Here is a 9494-nt window from a genome sequence, read left to right as displayed (position 1 = left end):
AAAAGAGATTGCTTAAGACACCAACCGTTCATTGTGAGGAGAGAAGATGGAATGAACTAAGAAACGTTAAAATAAACGACTTCAACTATGCCAGGTACAGAGTTGCTGAGGACGTATTTACTGTTGAGGAGGGAACAAGTTTCTTGATATAGCAAAGACGCAAAGGGTATGTTAAATGGTCAGGCTGTTTGACATGGTTTATTATGGAAAACTGTTCTTTTTGTACTTCTATTTTGTAATGAGAGGCATGAATCCTGATGCTGGAAAATTCAGGTTGTTTTATTTTCTCTGACCAGTACGAAAGCTGAAGCCTAAGTAGAGCAATATCTGGCCCTTAACAGCCTTTGAGTTGATCCAACGTAAGAGCCCGGACATCCAGGGCATGTAAATTTATATCCATCCTCACATGAATTATTGAACATGAGATACCATGCCTTAAAGTTTAAGCTCATATCTAGCAATCCCTGCAAAATTGGTTCCTTTTTTAACTATAAAGATCGCCTTCAGCCTTTTATGCGATCCAACGTTATATATAAATTTACATGCCCTGGATGTCCGGACTCTTACGTCGGATCAACTCGCAAGGTGTTAAGGATCAGATATGCTCTCCCTTGGGCTTCAGCTTTCGTACTGGTCAGAGAATAAAACACCTGAATTTTCCAGCATCAGGAATCATGCCTCTCATTGCAAAATAGAAGTACAAAAAGAACAGTTTTCCATAATAGACCATGTCAAGCAGCCTGGCCATTTAACTACCCTTGAGTCTTTATATATCAAAATACTTGTTCCCTCCATCAACAGTAATAAGTCCTCAGCAACTCTGTACCTGGCTTAGTTGAAGTCGTTTATTTTAACGTTTCTTAGTTCATTCCATCTTCTTTCCTCACAATGAACGGTTGGTGTCTTAAGCAGTCTCTTTTAACCTGTTTTTTACTTTGTTCTTTTATATAATTTTAAGGCTATTTTTAGTATATGTGAATTCCTGTTTTTTGCACTTTTATTGTATTTTACTAATAATTGTGTCTTTATGTTCTTTCAGACTGATGATGCACAGAGAATTTAATGTGCGAAACGTTTCTCAGAATAAATTGTCATTATTACATCTCGTATCATGAACATCCCCTGGAGGTTTTATATATATATATATATATATATATATATATATATATATATATATATATATTATATATATATATATATATATATATATATATACATATATATACATGAAGATAAAAGGCCCATAAAACACTATTTCAACCTTGCAACCATATATATTATAAGGTCAAAAATCACCAGGGAATAGTCTAATTTCCACCCCTTCCTAGGTCACCAACAGAGACTTACTGCCACATCTACATATTTTTGTTTTTGCATGTATACTCTTGTAAGACATCCTATGTCCATAGTTTACCAGTGATCTCAGGAGCACAGAAGGAAGTGCTCGAAATATATGGTTGCAACGTTAGAATAGTGTTTTATGGGCCTTTTATCTTCATACTATAATTTGTTGTTTTACAGTAAAAACAGCATTCAACACCCATGTATATATATATATATATATATATATATATATATATAATATATATATGATATATATATAAAATATATATATATATATATATAGATATATATATATATATATATTAATATATATATATATACATATATATTTATATATAAATATATATATATATATATATATATATATATATATATATATATATATATATACCTATATACATATATATGTATATATATATATATATAGATATATATATATATATATATATATATATATATATATATATATATAAATATTATAATTTAATAAAGCATATAACAAATGTTTTATAAATTCAAAGATACGAGAACATTAAAAAGGCAAACAACCAGGTACATACATATACAAAACTGCTTAAAGATAATTTATTGAAATTAACCATCATAAACTAAAGGAAAACATAACTAATCGACCAATTACCAAACGTTTGTTGCAAGTACGAGTGACCCATCAACGAAGCACTGTTACTGTAATTGCAGTGGTAGCAGTGATGGGGTAAGAGTCGATCACTTTGTGTCCGGTGTGTAGCCAGTTCTCCCAGCAGGACGATTGCACTGAATACTAGTCCTATAATAATAATAATATAATAATAATAATAATAAGAATAATAATAATAATCGCTTTCAAACAGTGGTTCAGTCTTTGTTCCATCACTTACTAAACTATACCTTTCTAGATAATAATATAATAATAATAATAAGAAATAATAATAATAATAATATAATAATAATAATAATAATAATAATAAAATAATCGCTTTCAGACAGTGCGGTCCACTTTTTGATTCCCTCACTAATCTATATCTTACTCCCTATCTTCTAGATAATAATAATAATAATAGTAGCCATGATTCCCATGACAAAAGTACTACAGAAGATGGATGCCGGGTACCAACTCAAGAAAAGAGGCAACAGAATCAACCATCTGATGTTCATGGACGACTCAAGGTGTATGGTAAGAGCATCAAGGAAATAGATACCCTAATCCAGACTGTAAGGATTGTATCTGGGGACATCAGGATGGAGTTTGGAATAGAAAAATGCGCCTTAGTCACATACAAAAAGGCAAAGTAACGAGAACTGAAGGGATAAAGCTACCAGATGGGAGCAACATCAAACACATAGATGAGACAGGATACAAATACCTGGGAATACTGGAAGGAGGGGATATAAAACACAAGAGATGAAGGACACGATCAGGAAAGAATATATGCAGAGACTCAAGGCGATACTCAAGTCAAACTCAACGCCGGAAATATGATAAAAGCCATAAACACATGGCAGTGCCAGTAATCAGATACAGCCCAGGAATAGTGGAATGGACGAAGGCAGAACTCCGCAGCATAGATCAGAAAAACCAGGAAACATATGACAATACACAAAGCACTACACCCAAGAGAAATACAGACGATATACATAACACGAAAGGAAGGAGGGAGAGGACTACTAAGTATAGAGGACTGCGTCAACATCGAGAACAGAGCACTGGGGCAATATCTGAAAACCAGTGAAGACGAGTGGCTAAAGAGTGCATGGGAAGAAGGACTAATAAAAGAAGACGAAGACCCAGAAATATACAGAGACAGGAGAAAGACAGACAGAACAGAAGACTGGCACAACAAACCAATGCACGGACAATACATGAGACAGACTAAGACTAGCCAGCGATGACAATTGGCAATGGCTACAGAGGGGAGAGCTCAAGAAGGAAACTGAAGGAATGATAACAGCGGCACAAGATCAGGCCCTAAGAACCAGATATGTTCAAAGAACGATAGACGGAAATAACATCTCTCCCCTATGTAGGAAGTGCAATACGAAAAATGAAATCATAACCACATAGCAAGTGAATGCCCGCACTTGCACAGAACCAGTACAAAAACGAGGCATGATTGAGTGGCAAAAGCCCTCCACTGGAGCCTGTGCAAGAAACATCAGCTACCTTGCAGTAATAAGTGGTACGAGCACCAACCTGAAGGAGTGATAGAAAACGATCAGGCAAAGATCCTCTGGACTATGGTATCAGAACGGATAGGGTGATACGTGCAAACAGACCAGACGTGACGTTGATTGACAAAGTCAAGAAGAAAGTATCACTCATTGATGTTGCAATACCATGGGACACCAGAGTTGAAGAGAAAGAGAGGGAAAAAATGGATAAGTATCAAGATCTGAAAATAGAAATAAGAAGGATATGGGATATGCCAGTGGAAATCGTACCCATAATCATAGGAGCACTAGGCACGATCCCAAGATCCCTGAAAAGGAATCTAGAAAAACTAGAGGCTGAAGTAGCTCCAGGACTCATGCAGAAGAGTGTGATCCTAGAAATGGCACACATAGTAAGAAAAGTGATGGACTCCTAAGGAGGCAGGATGCAACCCGGAACCCCCACATATAAATACCACCCGTCGAATTGGAGGACTGTGATAGAGCAAAAAAAAAAAAAAAAATAATAATAATAATAATAATCATAATCGCTTTCAAACAGTGGTCCAGTTTTTGTACATCACTTACTAATCTGTATCTATCTGCCTATTTTTCTATCTATCTATCTATCTATATATATATATATATATATATATAGATATATATATATATATATATATATATATATATATATATATATATATATAAACGAATGCACTCTTACCATACATACCTCCCAGACAGAGCAGGAAGAAGCAGCCAAAATCAGCCAGCGAGAGCACCAGTGTAGAAACTCCGTCCTCCTTCCCGGGCCTCACCATGCACGCCGTAGCATTTGCCGTGAAATCCTGAATGTATCTGCTTACTATACGCCCTCCTTCAGCATCGTACTCTTAAATGACAGGGAAAAGCGAAAACAATTCTTCCAACAAAGTACTAGGATTCTATCTTCATTTAAGGATGCATTATACTAATCGCTCCACAAAAATAAACATTGTGTGAGATAGGCTGGGTTATATCGTGAAGGTAATGCATAGAAAACGGGTGCAAAGGGTGAACAGGAATCGTGCAGTTTACATATTAGTTTTTAAATATATGAGGCCCGAAACTCGTGAAATTTTTAGTAGTATTTCTATTTGCTTACAGTTTGTTAAAGTGTGGTATGATCGAACTTTTCTAGGAAAGCCAAAGGCAACACTTGATACCAAGATGATCTCCTTTGCAATGTAATAGTTCACTGGCCGGTTTCACTGTAGTCGTCGCTCATGATCTGAAAGAAAACAAAACAAACACGGAATTCGTTAAGATAAGAGTAATCAGGACCAAGAATGTAATGGATCTGAATTCAGGTCTTCATATATAAAAAGGACATTATTAAATAATTTTTTACGCATTTGACAGATGCAGTTTTATTACACACCATTTATAAACTGATTAAGAAGGAGCAGTTGAAAAGTAAGGTCGCTATCAATATATGCAGCATCCCTCTCTCAGAACACAACCATCAGTATGTCTATCATTTCCCCTGACGAAATTATGGCTCCTGGAATGAACTAGTAGACCAAACTTGGAAACTATACACTATCCCAGTAGTACTCAGGTCTTGGATATTTGGATGATCTAGTGATTCACTGCAGGTGGCCTGTACACTTTCACACCGTATCGAACTTACAGGTGGCCTCGAGGTAAGGGTATGCTGGCATAAGGACAGATTAATCTATAAAACAGCTAGTCCTCGTCCTATACCGCTCTGTTTTCATCCCATTCTTCTCAACCAGCCCACTCCCCAAAGAAAAAGAAAACTATTATTTAGATAAGGTATGAGTTTACTCGATTATTCCCGATGCCGTTGACTACTGGAATTTTGAATCTCCCAGTATTCTGTTTCCAGAATATTTAAATCTTCTTATTTCCTCAATAGTTAAGGTATGGAGCCACTTTCAATGAGGACTCAGTTAAGGCCACTTGTTTTCCCTCCCGGTCGTCTTATCATAAGAACGAAAGACTCGCACCTTCCTCATGGAGAAGAAATCACACAATATGGCGAACTTCGCAACCTTCATCCGTGGCGTTCGTCGTAAGAAGCTGTGATAAGGAAGCCTTTGTCGTTTATCACCTTGTAAATGCCTGATTTTAGCGTCCTATAATCTAACTTAAGAGCAGTTTAATTATCCTTGTTTCCAACTGTTAATAGTAAAATCTCATATATAGATATATAGTCAGCAACTCTCCGAATGCAATGTTTGGTGTCCTGTTCACTCTATATTGCTAAGGATTGAAACTCTTTTACTGCTTATGTGTTTCCCTCTTTCCCACTGCCTCCATCCATCATAAGGTGTTAAGAGTCCCAATCCCTCTGCTCAACGAAATCTGGCGTAAACTTTAGTTTCTTTTGCAAGACAAAGCTAAGAATCATCTTACCCCAATAAACTGATGAAGAGAGGTTCCACGTTCGGTAACCCAAGGGATCTTGCCATAGTCAACCAAATCCTGCGGAGAATACAACAGGAATTTCAACCATCGGTATTGCCAGAAGAGAGGTCAGAACACCTTGGTAAGCTGAACTTAGAATTAAGGTTGCTACCATCCACGTTCCCATAAACAGTTGACCAGTCAGCATCATAGGTGGAGCTCTACACCTACGACAGATATATGGTTATTTATCTAACTTAAACAAGTAAACTTAATATGACTATTTACTGTTTGATGCTAAAGATCACTCGGTTCATTGGTCAAATTATCATTGGTGTCAAAGGAAGCGTAAACAAGCCTCAACAAAAAATTCTGAAACCATAACAACTCCTAATTCCTTTACAAACCCTTGATAATCCCCCAGGATTCAGTGGGGAGTCCCAGAGCAAGGACCCTCAGGTAAACCTGGGTCCCAGGTTTTCTCAGACAAGCTGTGATAATATCGCGACTTGGTTCAATATTGGGAAAACACGCAATTTGACTTATATGTTCTGAGACCTCTTGAGGATGCTGGGGTCTATTCCACCAGCTGTTCCTTCACCTTCTAGAAATTAAGTCTTAAATGGGAGCCAACTTCGGTTCCTACAGAGAAATGAATCTAAAATGGCCCAATGCTAGATTGTTGAATGGAATGCTTTTGCAGAATCACACAAAACAGTTGCTGGTTTTGTCTTCTATTATTATTAGTCAATCATACTTAATACTGGAGACAATTCTCCGGCTATTCTGCACGTTCCAATGGAATCCAGAGCCCACTGTTTGCTGAATGAATAGAAAACTCAGAAGTTTGAAAAGCAATTATGTCTTTTACTTTATTGTACTCCACAAGTGTATTTAAATTAGCATAATTCCTCTCCCTCAGTTTGATGGTTAATATTTGACTACTCTACTAGAATTAATAAACAATTCCATTCTTTCTCTCCATTCTTCCTAACCTTCAAGCAGAAGTAACCTGATCAGCCAAACAGGTTCAAAAGTCAGCAGTGGCCAAATCTTTCCTCGAAACTCCTGGAGACCATGATGCTCCAGCCTTACTGGCCCCCACTGTTGAACAAACCATCTCATAGTGACTCCTAGTACCATACTTCCAACAACTGCCACTGACAAAGCTATCCATACCTGTAGTGGGTAGAAGAATGGAATGGGCAGGCAATCAGGATAAAATACATAAGAATGGTGTCAATACATTGTTGACACATTATGTATAAGTGTTTATTATATTTGAGTATTGCATGCAAGTGTATCTATCCTTCCTATCTGTAAATCCGAGATGTATCAGTTCATGAGAATAATCTTCAGGTAAAACATTGACTAGCAAGTGCTAAGATGACAACTTTTTTCTTATTCGAAATTGACACAAACTGTTTTGAATATAATCTACATACATTCAAGCTTGTAGATAAATACACAGTGAGGAGCCTTGCATTTCTGAAGGCGTCTTACCTGCCAGGCAACGGCTTAACAAAACCAGTGAGGTCTCGTTCGCGTGCAGGCCTCGGGAGGAATATACCTTCGTTGTCGATGTAGACAGGAACGGAAAAGTCGATCAGAAGGCTTCTCGGATATGTTATGCTGAATGGGCCTAGAGCCATGTCAACTTCCTGTGTGGGTAAAAATTACTTTGTTGTATTAGTGTATATATGTGTGCGTACCTACATACTTACATAGAGGATATTGACAGAGGGATATTGCCAGGAATTAATGAGACTAATATTAGACTAATGTCCATTGTAGCCTATGATTGGATCCCTTACCTTCCTGTGACATTGGCCTATCATTCCAGTGTTGATCCGTTGGGTAATATTCGATTCGACCCCATCTCTCACCTGTGCTTCTACTAGAGAATATCTGAATCAAATTTGTAAGGAATAGTAACAGTGATTCCAGAACCTGTTACTTTATTATTATTATTATATTATATTATTATTATTATTATTATTATTATTATTATTATTATTATTATTATTATTATTATTACCAAAAAGTTTGAAAAGAACAGGGGCAGTGATTACGGGGTAATTTCCCATAACTATTGGGAGGTGCATTTGGACAGAATAGCAATGGAGAATATTTGTCATTTAAATAGAAACGAAAACTGTAATTAAGAATATGCAAACATTGATTCCTGTTATTATTTAAAATGGTGGGGAAGGAAAAATTATGTAACTGCCTTGGCTCAGTAGTTAGAAACATCACCTCATCTGTGAGAAACATGAGATGATCCCCCAACTTCCAAGTTATCTGAAAGTCTGTCCTTCTTCCAGAACAAATGTCAGCCATTCCTATCCATCGTCCAGAGCAAGTGTCAGCCTTTCCTTCCCCGTTCAGAATAAGTGTAAGTCCATCCTTCTTTGCCCTCAGCAAAATATCAGCCATTCATTTGTCCACAGAAAGTGTCAGCACGCACTCCTTCGTCCACAGCAAGTGTCAGCCCTTTCTCATTCATAATAGTGAGTGTCAACCATTCCTTTGTCTACTGCAAGAGTCAGCCCTTCCTATATCCATAGGAACTTTTACCCTTCCTCCTTTGTCCACAGCAAGTGTCAGCATTCCTCCCTCGCCCCGTACTTACGTGAAATTGAGTTTGTGAGCGAAACGTGTCCATGAAGTCGATGAAAATCCCGGTCGCCTTCACCAGGCGGCCCTGTTGTCGCTCCATCAGCACCCAGGGGTCCCACACGCCGGCAGCAACGAGCAGATGCTTCCCAGAGAGCGCCATTGGACTAGACTCCAGAAAGTATCTGAAAATGTGATTTTGCTCGAGTTCCTTATCTGAGGAGATCGATTCTACATAGCAAAAGGAGTAAAATATAATCAGCTTCAAATAGTTTGGGTAGGTAAAAAGGCGTCGCAGCTGTTTTGGTGGTCACGACACCGAATCCGTTTTGGAATATTCCAAGTGTGGTGATTGAATGCAACTTATTACTGACGAAAGTTTCACCAAGCCTTGCTATATACATAGTATCTATCTGATCTGGGGAAGTTTGGAAGTTCTACATGGTATATAATTATCAAATAATTCAGAAGTCTCATCAATATATATATATATATATATATATATATATATATATATATATATATATATATATAGAGAGAGAGAGAGAGAGAGAAGAGAGAGAGAGATCATCACACCTATGTAACTATTAGGTTTCCTCCCATTCACCGCTTAGGAATCGAACTTGGGTGTGTGCATAGGTATCTGTAGCGTATTTACATGATATTCTGGTGTTTACTGCCAAGGATTATACTTGATCGTCTGTCTGGACGAAGAAATGAACCTTGTCTGTTGTTTACCTATCAGGTCAGCGCCCTTTGAGACTAAGACCGCGAAATAATCACTGGCTTAGTTCGGATGCAGCAGAGGAGCATCGACTCGAACCCGACCCAGAGTTTAGACATGATGTCCCCTATCAAGTTAGTCATTCGCAAAGGTTCGTACGCGATCCAAGTAATTTTGTTAGTTACTCGAGCTTACCGGAGGTCTTAGAGGTAAGGCCACACTGCAAGCAGCGAGGCTAGGTAGCGTCTCG

Source organism: Macrobrachium nipponense, chromosome 14, assembly GCF_015104395.2.
Source record: "Macrobrachium nipponense isolate FS-2020 chromosome 14, ASM1510439v2, whole genome shotgun sequence".
Lineage (NCBI taxonomy): Eukaryota > Metazoa > Arthropoda > Malacostraca > Decapoda > Palaemonidae > Macrobrachium > Macrobrachium nipponense.
Note: the sequence above shows the minus strand (reverse complement) of the source record.